The sequence below is a fragment of the Acinonyx jubatus genome, chromosome B1 (genome assembly GCF_027475565.1).
Source record: "Acinonyx jubatus isolate Ajub_Pintada_27869175 chromosome B1, VMU_Ajub_asm_v1.0, whole genome shotgun sequence".
NCBI classification, from domain to species: Eukaryota; Metazoa; Chordata; class Mammalia; order Carnivora; family Felidae; genus Acinonyx; species Acinonyx jubatus.
This window is the reverse complement of record NC_069382.1, coordinates 23,691,027-23,703,987: the sequence shown is the minus strand read 5'-3', so window position 1 is coordinate 23,703,987 and position 12,961 is coordinate 23,691,027. Positions and strand designations below refer to the sequence as shown.

The 12,961-nt window shown below is 36.1% G+C and overlaps 1 protein-coding gene and 1 pseudogene across 4 annotated transcripts in view; both read right to left on the bottom strand.

Moving 5' to 3' along the window:
* The window catches only part of SGCZ (sarcoglycan zeta), a 749,844-nt gene that overhangs the window by 48,109 nt on the left and 688,774 nt on the right, over window positions 1-12,961 (bottom strand). The gene's annotated exons all lie outside the window — the stretch shown is intronic.
* Window positions 9,377-9,515, bottom strand: LOC113604723 (uncharacterized; annotated as a pseudogene).

The following is a 12,961-nucleotide window of genomic DNA, read 5'->3' as shown; positions in this document are numbered from 1 at the left end:
AAACAGGCTCCAAGCTCTGAGCTCTCAGCACAGAGCCTGACATGGGGCTCGAACTCACGGACTGTGAGATCATGACCTGAGCTGAAGTCGGACACTCAACCGACTGAGCCACCCAGGCACCCCAATAATTACCATCTAGAAAATACACGCAACTCCTACAGACCATCAAGAAAACAACCCATTCTAAAAAAAAAAAAATACTAATAAATAATACAAAAAAGAAACTTGAACAGTCAGTGCAATGGGGGGGGGGGGAGTACTCCATGTTGGGCATTATAAATGAAAACCAAAAAGAGTTGTAATTTTATTTGAATCTTTTCTAGTGACCAGGATGCTAGAAAAGTCAACCTGTCATGTTGGTTTCTATCATCTTTCTGGCTGAATAAAGCGTTATTTCGTAGTTTCCACGTTAGGCTCATAGCCAAGGGATGCTATTATGTGGCTGTTTAGAAAGTGACTATAAAATATTTGTGGAATTTATATAAAGTGCATTTTTCACTGAAAATAAACTTTCTTGGAATTCTTTTTTTAGGTAGCTATTTTAAAATAACACACCTTACTAAATTTCCAGGCTTGTTTTGAATTAAAAAGGTTTTGCCTTCTTTTAAAATCTTACCTGAAATATGAAAATAGAAATCAGTTAGATAGAAGTTAGATAGATAGTTAGATAGAAGTTAGATAAAGTTTGCTATTCAGTTAAATGATTGTGTGGCAATATTTATTTTGTTAATTCACTACTCAAAGTATCAGAAAGTATTTATTTTTTCAACAAGGTAACATTGGAGGGGATATACAATATCACAGAAAACATGTCAAAGTGTTGTCTTGCTACGTCCCATTAGCAATGTGGCATTCAGTAAGCCAATTAGCTATCTGAAATCTTAATTTTCTTATATGTAAACAACAACAACAACAACAAGAACCCCAAACCCCAAAACCAAAACTGTGTGTCTTCTCCTCACAGGACTGTGATTTTTTAAAAAATATTTTTATCCATATTATATCTGTGTTATTTATATCTATGTTACTTCACGATTGTTTAGCATTATTGGTTATGGGTAAAGTCAGTTTAAAAGACTTACTGATCTATGGTGGTTTAGGGATATGAGAATTCTTATTCACTGCTGATGAGAGGGCACATAATGAATATCTTCTAGAGTCCTTATACTTTGAACAAATGATTCAATTTCAAGGAAATTATCCTAAAGAGGTATCTTTGTATACAAAGATGTAACTACAAGGAATTTGATGACAGCCCTGTTTAGGTTCATTGAATATAATCCAGATGTCCAACAACAGGGAATTAATTAGTAAATTATTGTGGTTCAATAAAATGGAATACTTTTAGCCAGTTAAAATATAGAACACCATTGAGTGACATGAATTAAAAATGAAAATGAGATTTCCATAAGATATGAATAAACATAAAAGAGCCTCATAAAGTCTCCACTGGTCAACATTCATCATTTGGCAAGCTTCTTCATTTCCCCTCCCCTTGTTTTCAGGCCCTTTTTTTCTCCTTCATCGGATTAGAAACTCAAACATACTGCTTAATTTGCAGAGAAGTTTGGGCAACATTGTTTCCTCTTAAAGCTTTCTACTTAAACACATAAAAACAGCTTTTAATGGTATTTTCCTAAAAAGTGAACCAACCACCTTAAAAGATAGCAGTATCTTAATTAGATATCATCTTAAATAGAAGTATTTAGGTAAATGTTGCCTAAAGATAAATCACAGTCTTGAGAGGTTATGAGATTTCTGTCAACTGTTGGAAGGGAGAATGACCATATTACAAAGACATAAGAGAGAAGATTTAAACTTGGTGGGAAGTTTGTAAGAATTAAAATTTTGGATGATTTTCAAGGCCCAGATTCCATATTTATTTCACCTATCATGCAATAAAGGATTGATGAGTAAGAAGACTGGCTACTGAAAGTTTATTCTGATTCACTTGTTCCAAAGTCCAAACCAATGAGGGTGATTAGTAATGACTATCAAAAAATAATTCATTTCATTTCTCAGTCAGGAACTTAATAGAGGCCATGCAATGAAACATACTCTTCATCAATTTTGTATGGGTTTTGTATTCGTACCCATACGAGGAGAAATGTTGGAAGAATTGTGGATAAGTAAGAAACGGATTCCATAAACAAGTATTTTACTTGATGTAGAAGAGATTTGCAACATTTATATTGTGATTAAGCTATTCTAAAACATCTTCCTTCCCAATTTTATAGGCATGTCACATGAGATTAATAATTCATGTCTGGAACCATGATCAAATCCTATATATTTTATTTTCTGAATGAATTGGGAAAATTTCCTCGGGTCATGTCTGATTTCAGCTTACAGATATGGAGGACAGTTCCAGAGTACCTCAGACTCATATACACTACATCTAACTTCGAGAATGCGGTGATATGTATATGTATAATATGTAGTATCTCTCTGCTTCTCAGAGCCCCAGGAAACAGGCTCAGCACAAGCAGCACCCAAAGGGCACCTCAAAATGCCTCACCAAGGAGTTAGTACTCCGGAGGCTACCTTTCAACCAATGGGGGGAAAGAGCTGATGAATAAATGCACCAGCCTTGTCTTTCAGTTGGACAATTATGAGAGGCAGTTTATTTTTCAGCTTGGCCACATTTATTTTTTTCCTATTTGAAAGACTATTTCTACTTCATCTACTTCCATAAAGCATTTGGATGTATACATAAGTGAAATCTACAACATATAATCATGGGGCACCTGGGTGGCTCTGTCAGTTGAGTGTCTGACTTCAACCCAGGTTACGATCTCACGATTTGTGAGTTTGAGCCCCACATCAGGCTCTGTGCTGTCAGTGTAGAGCCGCTTCGGATCTTCTGTCTCCCTTACTCTGGCCCTCCCCTGTTCATTCCCTCTCTCTTTCAAAAATAAACAAACATTAACAAACAAAAACAAAAATAAAACATATAATCATAAACTAAAGATACAAATTTTGTACCAAGGAAATACAATTTAGAATAGAAGAGCAAGATCAGAGGGGCGCCTGGGTGGCTCAGTGGGTTAAGCGTCCAACTTTGGCGCAGGTCATGATTTCACGGTCCGTGCGTTCGAGCCCCGCATCAGGCTCTGTGCTGACAGCTCAGGGCCTGGAGCCTGCTTCAGATTCTGTGTTTCCCTCTCTCTCTGCCCCTTCCCTGCTCACACACCCTGTCTTTCCCTCAAAAATAAAGATTTTTAAAAAAATTTTAAAAAAGGGAGCAAAATCAGAAAAAAAAAAAAAAACAGAATGTACCCATAAAGGTCAAAATGTGTAAGAATGTGATTGAGCCACCAAGGTGATCAGAACTCCCTGGTGAAAAAGGGAAAATGGGAAGTAAATAAAAAATTTCCTAAGGTATAATATGTATCCAAGAAGTTCTCATATCAGAATTCTATGACTCCATGCCTGTTTGCACACAGAATAGCTTACCTAACTAGAACCCAGTTCAAGAAATAGGTCATTATTCACAGCCTAAACCTGCCACTGGCATTTCTAGTTAGTGCTCTACCAGGGCTGACAATATCCATTTGCCTATCTGAAACATTTTGAGAGCTGCTTTTGGAGGCTGAATGTTTATGAGATGATATGCTCAAGAAAAACAGAAGTTTTCTGGTCTTTAATTCTAAGAGTACTTACTTTCCAAATCCAAGGGTCATTCTCCAGCCCCTATGTTGCTTGATCTCTCTGGCATTTAACATCCCAACCTCCCCAGGTTTTACCTTCTGACTGTCCCTTGTCAGGCTTCAGATGATGCCAAATCACTACCAACCTCTGCCCTTTTGTATTCTCAGTTTGGCCACATTTTAAAGAGAAAAATACTTAGTCCAAACTTCAAATCATTTGTATGGTGTTCCTTCGTACATAATATTACTGATTCTTAGATTAACCTTGTGAAGAGACCAGGAACTAATAGATGAAAGCACTGATAATCCTACTACTTCTCCTTCTTCCATCCTCTTCTTCCTCTTCCTCCTCCTCCTCCTACTTTTTTTTTAAATTTTTTTAACGTTTATTTATTTTTGAGACAGAGAGAGACAGAGTATGAATGGGGGAGGATCAGAGAGAAGGAGACACAGAATATGAAACAGGCTCCAGGCTCTGAGCTGTCACCACAGAGCCCGACGCGGGGCTCGAACCCACAAACCGCGAGATCATGACCTAAGCCGAAGTCGGACGCTCAACCGACTGAGCCACCCAGGTGCCCATCCTTCTACTCCTGCTGCTACTACTATTGTTGCTGCTGCCATTAATGATGCTGATGATCATGGAAAACATTGACTGAATACTTATATGCTTCAATCATGTGCTAAGCACTGAACGAAAAGAAGTCAAATAATTTGATTCTTACAATAAAACTCTGACAGATTATTTTGTGGGTTGGGGAACTGAAGCACAGAGACGCTAAATAGCTTGTTCTAAGGCAAACACATTTAGATGAACTAGGGTTAGAAAGAGCACAAACCAATTATTGCCAGAACACAGATAAGCTTAGTCCTCGTTCAGTTTTCTTTTTCTCGCCAGTTCTGAATTCAAGAAAGAAGGCAACTTATACCTATTGGTTCTATCTTCCAGGAGCTGTCCATCTAGTGTGTAAAAATATTGTTTAGTGAAATAGTGCAATCAGTTATCAACTAGTGTCGTTGCAGAAGTAGCCTTTACCCTCACCAAAGATCCAAGTACTAATCACTGATACCTGTGAATAGGTTACCTTAAAAGCAAAGGGGGGACTTACTATTTTTAGAACAAATTGTTAATGTTTTTATTTATTTTTGAGAGAGAGAGAGAGAGAGCGAGAGCGCATGAGCAGGGGAGGGACAGAGAGAGAGGGAGACACAGAAACCAAAGTAGGCTCTGAGCTTTCGGCACAGAGCCCAAATGGGGCTCGAACTTGTGAACCAGGATATCATGACCTGAGCCAAAGTGGGACTCTTAACCATCTGAGCCACCCAGGTGCTCTAAAACAAAGAAGAATTTAGATGATAAACTGGAATTGTCACTGTTAATCCAGGAACCAAGGAATGCCTAGGGCCTCTAGAAACAGGAAAAAACAAACAAACGTATTCTCCCAGAAAGTAGTACAGCCCAGCAAACACGTTGATGTTAGACCAGTGAGAGCCATTTCAGACTTCTAACATCCAGAACGTTAGACAATAAATTTGTGTTGTCTTAAGCCACTCAGTTTGTGGTAATTGTCATTGCAGAAACAGGGAATTAATGCAACCAATTAGTAATCAGCAAATATAGGCAACCCACTCAAGCCTGTAACATCTTTTCCCTTTCTCCTTCCCTTTTCTCTTCCTATCTTTATTGTGAAATGAAAGATTGTCCTCTTGATCATGTATATGAACATGAAAATTTTATCCACTTACTCAAAACACACCTACACAAAATTCCGAAGTTGAAATTTGGGATAACATTTACTTTGACACACTCTAGCAAGTCACCTTTTGAAGACAAAAGTCAGTCTGATTAATGAATATTCAGTTGGTAAAATGAAAATTAGTTATTTCCCAAATTGCAGTGGACTTTCAAAATTTCTGACCACGATTACATTAGTGTTTTTCCACTGTGACTACAGCATCAATCATTTACCTCAATCTCTTTCTTTGACGTTGTTTGGTATATCATGAGCTTTCGACTTAGATAGCTACAATGAAGATAGAGAGGTTACTCCTGGAGCTCTCTAAGATTTAGTTGAGGAAGTCAGATATATAGTATTTAAATGTGCTCATTCCTCTTCACCTTTAACTTTTTCCAGCCTACTAAATAAATCTGCTTGAAATAATGACCTACCAACTAAATAAATCAGATCCTAGAAGCTCTCCTTCTTTTTACAGAAATTCTTATTCAGGATCTGAATGTATTATACACATATGCATAGATGGACACAGAGAAAATGAAATAAAAATGAGACGGGGCTCCAGTGAGAAGACACAGATATACTTCATCGTCTGCCATTGATAGCTAAGTGAATTTTGTGCAACTCACTTAACGGAGACTCCGTTTGTGAAATGAAGATAATGGTAAACACCTCCCTAAATACTGAGGAGTAAACTAATTAGTACAAATGACTATACTTTGCCAATAGCAAAGGGTAGTCCAAAATGTTATTAATTTCATTATTTTGATTAGTTGTGAATTTATTTTTGTTTTAAAACTTAATATGTACTACATTTCTTATATTAATTTTTTGTTCCTTTTATCCCATGTGGTTTTCACTTAAATGCCCTGGAAGACCTATTAAAATTACTTTTATTACACTAGATTGAATAATATTATTCAGTATGATATGAAGTGTTCAACATTTTCTTCTATATAGGTATGTGTATACGAGAGAGACAAATGAAAAACAATTAAATTTAGAAGGTCTTTACAATAAGTGCCACCAGAGGAAGAGTGTTGTTTCATTAACACATGATATAAAGTAACACTTTTATGTCTGTTATAATAACAATGATAATTCCTTACACTTATTGACCACTTAGTATGTGTCACATATCATGCTTTACAGGGATCAGCTCACATTAATTCAGTGAAAATACAATGAGGTGTTATTATTTATCATCCTCATGTTTTATAGATGAGGAACTGGTGACTTTGAAACCTATTAACTAAATTGCTCATGATCACTCTTCTAGAAAGCAGTAGAGCTGTAATGCCAGAGGCAAAGTTCTTAATTGTTGCACCTTGAATCCCTCCAGTAATCTCTGCCCAGTTTATTCCTCTCTGAACTCTATTCCTCCTTCCCCATCCGACCTTTCCAAATAGCTATACTGTCATGGAACTGAACATATTTGGATTCAGTGACAGGTTATCATTGCCCAAAACTCATTTTGTTGAATAAATCCCTGAGAGCTAGTTTATACTGGGCCAAAGTTAAAAACTTCTCTTCAGGTTTCTAGTGTAACAGTAACTCAAAAATAATTGATAAAAGTCATTGTTTGCCAAATTAGGTTTAGAATCTACTGTAATGAAAGAGTATTTAGGGGCGCCTGTGTGGCTCAGTCAGTTGAGCGTCCGACTTTGGCTCAGGTCATGATCTCACAGTTCGTGGATTCGAGCCCCGCGTAGGGCTCTGTGCTGACAGCCTAGAGCCTGGACCCTGCTTTGGATTCTGTGTCTCCCCCTCTCTCTGCTCCTCCCCCGCTCATGCTCTGTCTCTCTCTCTCTCTCTCTCCTTCAAAAAATAAATAAAAAAACATTTAAACATTTTTTAAAAAAGAAAGAGTGTTGGGATGTGATTTATTTATTTGGCTTAGAACTCCATTTTGTACATTTTCTCCTATTTTCCCTATTAGTTTTAGGACAGTATTGGCTAATGACATTTTTATGTTATTTGAAGGATGCCACTATTAATCGTGACCTCTGGAAGGCACAACCATTCTTATCACTTTGAAGTAATGATTAGTGTTCTTTCTCATCTGAATTTTTACTTGATTCATGAGCAGTGTAAGTAACTATAGATTTCTTATGTTCTGTGGAATATTCATAATTTTGAGGGTTTTCAATATGCCTGTTCAATCAGAAAATACATTATGATCTGAGTAATGTTCAAATTATTTACAAGGAAGAAATATATGTGATCCTTAATCTTGGAATAGACTGGCCAGGCCTCATAGGATGTGATCATGTTATTAGGTTTTCAAAACATGTGTTTGAGAAACATCTCTTTTGTGTATTGTATTATTTATCCAGATAGTACTGGAATTTTAGCTCCTATAATGAGGCAATAAAAAGAACTAAAAGTCATATAGATTAAAAAGGAAGAAATGAAATTGTTTCTGTTTGGTATATGGCATGATTATCTATATGGAAAAGCCCTCACATCTGCAAAACTTTTCTATAACTACTGAGTTTAGTAAAATCACATGATGTAAATATATTAATTCAATACATGAAAAAAATCAAAATTGACATATTAACAATATTCATATAAAATGAAAAATTAAAATACTATGCCAAATATGATTACTTCAAAAAACATTAAAAAGTTAAAAAAGCATGCACCAGATATGTGTGCTGAAAATAACAAAATGAATATATGTTCACGTTCATGAAATATATCAGTGAAAACCTAAATATATGGGGAGATATAACATTTTCATGGGTTAGAAGACTCATAATAGCAAAGATGTTAATTCTCTTAAAAATTTATGTGTGCCTTGAATGCAATTCCTATCAAAAGTTAACCAAGTTTTTTCATTTTTTGTTTTTTTTTATACATAGAAATACATATTCTGAAATTTATATGTAAAGGGACAGGCCATACAGTTATAAAAACAATGTTGAAAATAAGGTTTGTAATACTCTCTTTACCCAATAGTAAGACCTATTTTATAGCTATAGTAATCAAAATATTGGGATATTGTCAGAAGGATGAACAACTCAATAAAGATAATGAAAAAGAGAATTTAGAAGTTGGCACATGCCTGACTGATTTCTGACAATGATGTAAAAGGAAATCAATGGAGACAGGAAATGCATTGGAGTAACTGAATATTAATAGGCAAAACAAACAAACAACAAACAAACACTGAAAACAAACAAAAAAATTGATCTAAAATTCATATTATATTAAAAAATTAATTAAAAATGTATCACAGACTAAAATGTAAAACATAAAACTATAAAACTTTTTTTAAAAAAATTAAACAAAATCTTTGGTATGTAGAATTAGACAAAGCAGTCTCAGATTCAATACAAATAGTGTGAGTCATAGAAGAAAATGAAAATTTAAAAATTTGTTTCGGGGCGCCTGGGTGGCGTAGTCGGTTAAGCGTCCGACTTCAGCCAGGTCACCATCTCGCGGTCCGTGAGTTCGAGCCCCGCGTCAGGCTCTGGGCTGATGGCTCAGAGCCTGGAGCCTGTTTCCTATTCTGTGTCTCCCTCTCTCTCTGCCCCTCCCCCATTCATGCTCTGTCTCTCTCTGTCCCCAAAAAAATAAATAAACGTTGAAAAAAAATTAAAAAAAAAATAAATAAAATAAATAAAAATTTGTTTCATTAAAGACCCTGCCTGTTCAAAGAACGAAAAGACAAGCGACAGAGATGGGAGAAAATATTTGCAAACCATATATTTAACAAAGGACTAGTATGTAGAACATAGAAAGAATACTAAAAAAAAAAAAAAAAAAAAAAAAGCAAAAAATACAAACAATCCAATTAGTAAATGGGCAACAGAGTATATAGAGATATTTTACTAAAATCGATGTATGAATGGAAAATAAACACATGAAGAGATGTTGAACATCACTGGACATAGGAGAAATGCAGAGTGAAAGCACAATGGATATTACCCAGTTATCACCATGTCACTACACAATTTTTAGAAAAAAAAATAATGACAACATTAAAGCTGGAAAGGATAGAAAGAAACTGAACTACTCCTACATACATTGCTAGAAAGAAACTAAAATATTACAGCTACTCTGTAAAACAATTGGGCAGTTTCTTTTACACTTGATCTTAGCCAAAAGGCCGAGAAGCGATGGGCAGTTTCTTTTAAACAACACATATATCCATCATATCACCAAGTCATTATAATCTTGGCCATTTATACCAGATAAATAAAACTTATGTTTACACAAAATCCTGTACACACATGTTCACAGTAGCTTTATTCATAGTAGCCAAAACCTAAAGAACCCAGATGTTTTCCAATGGGTGAATCAATAAACTGTGGTACATTCATACTATCAAATTCTACTCTTTAATGAGAAGGAAGAAACTATTGATACATATAACAACTTGAATGGATCTCCAGGGAATTAGGCTAAGTACAATAAATAAATAAATAAATAAATAAATAAATAAATAAATAGATAAATAAATAAATAAATCCGAAGTGTCACTACTGAATGGGTCTATATATAATGTTCTTACATGAGTAAATTATAGAATCAGAGAACAGATAAGTGATAATCAGGGTTGAGGTAGGTGTGGCTTCAAAAGGGCAACGAGAGATCTGTGTGGTGATGGAACTGTTCTGTGTCTTGACTATATCCATGTCGGTATCCTGGTTGTGAGCCTCTACTATAGTTTTGAAAGTTGTTACCATTGTGAAAAGCTGTATAAATGTTGCTTGGAATCCCTCTGTATCATTTCTTACACCAGCACGTGAATTTATAATTATTTCAAAATAAAAGTTTCCAGTTAGCACTCACTTGGTAACTTGTCTCCTAAAGTCAGAATTTTGGGGTCAACCTGAGTATACTCACTTTGATAGGTAAGCCTGTCTCAAACTTCTACCTTAGGACAGTTGGACCATGTCAAAAAGTGATCTGCAGCCTATCCCAAAGCACGAGTGGGATAGTAAGAGGAACTTGAGTTGTCTAACCTGACAGACAAGTCAGAATTGAGACTCCGGGTGCCTGGGTGCCTCAGTCGGTTAAGCATCCAACTTTGGCTCAGGTCATGATCTTGCAGTTCCTGAGTTCGAGCCCCGCATCAGACTCTGATGTCAGCATGGAGCCTGCTTCGGATCCCCTATCCGCCCTCTCTCTCTCCCCCCTCCACTTGCACTCCTTCTCTCAAAAATATATAGAAACATTAAAAAAAAAAAAAAGAATTGAGACTCGAGTTCATTGATGATATGATGTATTCTATAGAGTAAGGTGACCATGGTTTTGACTCTACTGCCAAGAAGGAACAAAAGGAGAAATGAAATGGATTCAAACTCCAGCATCCCCTTTCAATCAATGGCACAGGACTGTGCTTTCATTTACCTACTAGGGACTATAGTCTTCCATTGTTTGCAAACCAGCTGCTATAAAACCTTACCAAGGCAACTGATATTTGAGAGGAAGAGACTAAGGGACCATATAACTTTTGTTGTGTTAGATTCTCTGAGAACTACCGTTGTATCAAAGCCATATCATCAGAAAGCTACAAATGCTATGTAAATATATTTCTCTATACAAATGTCTTCACATGATTGAAATTTAATATTGTATACTTGATTTTTTAAAACTTTAATAATCAAATAACTTGCAAGGTTCTGTGGACTGAATTTTGTCCCGTCAAGATTCATATGTGGAAGTCCTAATTCCCAAGGTGATGGTATTTAGAGATAAGGGCTTTTGGAGATAATTAGGTTTAATACATTTCTGAGGGTGGGGTCCTCAAGATGAGAGAGATATCAGGGCTACTCACTCTCTCTGTGTCATGTGAGACATGGTGAGTAGGCAGCTGTTTGCAAACCAGGAAGAATGCTCTCACCAGAACCCATCCTTGCTGACATCTTGATCTTGGACTTCTAGCCTCCAGAACTGTGAGAAAATAAATTTCTATTGTTTAAGCCACCCAGTCTATGAAATTTTGTCACAACAGCCCTAGCTGACCAAGATACATGTAGCGAATATTTTTCTATATTCTGAAATGTTATCTGTGGTTTATTATGTTGTTCAAATTTATATTCCTTGCTTAAAACAATTTTAAGCCTAAAGAAAAGTCATGAGTATAATTAAAAAAAATTATGGGGGCACCTGGGGGCTCGGTTGGCTAAGCATCCGACTTCAGATCATGATCTCACAGTGCATGAGTTTGAGCCCTGTGTTGGGCTCTGTGTTGATAGCTCAGAACCTAGAGCTTACTTCAGATTCTGTGTCCCATTCTCTCTGCCCCTTTCCCACCTGTGCTCTGTCTCTCTCTCTCTCTCTCTCTCTCTCTCTCTCAAAAATAAATTAAAAACATTTAAAAAATTTTAAAAATTGTGTATATCCTTTGCTGAGGGTCCCCATTCAAATTTTGCTAAGTGAAATTGGCTTTAAAACATGCCTGAAAATTCTTTATACTTTTTTCATAAAATCATTTTAGAAAATTTCTGAATTTTCTATAAAGCTCTCATTTTTGAGAGCTTACCCTTCAAGCCCAAGTGCTATGAAATGAGGAAACTGAGGCACATAGAGAAACCCTATATAGATGTTCTGGTAGACTGTCCTTCCCAATGTCTCTGACGACAGCTATTGTCAACTTCCAGGCATGTGAGTGAGCAAACCTTCAAAGGATACAGTCTCCTGAGTTTGAGTCACCTCAGCTACAGCCAAGAGAAGAAGACACCTGCTGTCTCCACTGGGCCCTGCCCAAACTGCAGGGTTTGAGCAAAATAAGTGTTATTATTGTTCTAAAGCCACTGAGTTTTGGAGTGGTTTGTTACACAAAATTAGGTGACCAGAACACCATTTGTTCCAGTAACATACTTTGTTGACAAAGGAGTTGTTCTAGAATCACGTGGTGCACCCATTTGGTAAATTTCCTTTAAGAGTGCCTCAGTGTTTTAGGACCTTAATATTTTGTAAAATGCTTCTCCATTTGAGTTTGTAATACATCTCATTATGACTATTCTCAGGTTATGCATTTTTGTTTGAAATAATGCAGACGTGTTCCTCAATCCCTGTTGCAGCCTAGCAAGTATAGCATGGGGCCTATGTATACCATGACTAGTGACGCTTTTGAGTAAGATGGTGACAGCCAGAACTTACCGTTGTAAAGTTACGCGTTTTCCCTCTTGAAATTAATATTTTGTTTGAAATATGCATTGAGGCTATCTAAAATTCAAGCCTTATCTTACTTTATCCCATTAGTTTTACTGTCCACTGATATTTTCCTCTGATATATTTATTACTGCAACGACTATCAAATGGTGCCTTTCTAATTCCATAATTGCTTTACATTTTTAATTCACATCTCACCGTAAAAAAGAGATTTATCTTTTTCTTATTTATTTATATCAATATGGATTCATGGATTTTTATTTTATTCCTTAAGACAAATTTTTTTAACTTCCTTATACGCATTGATGACCAAAGTGCCTTTAAGAGCCTCTTTGAACTGGCTTTTGTCTTTTTTGACATGTTCCCAACCTCAACTGAGTATTGTCTTTACTTTCTGGCATATGAAAGGCACTTTCTCATTTTATTGTTTTTCTTGCTCCAGCT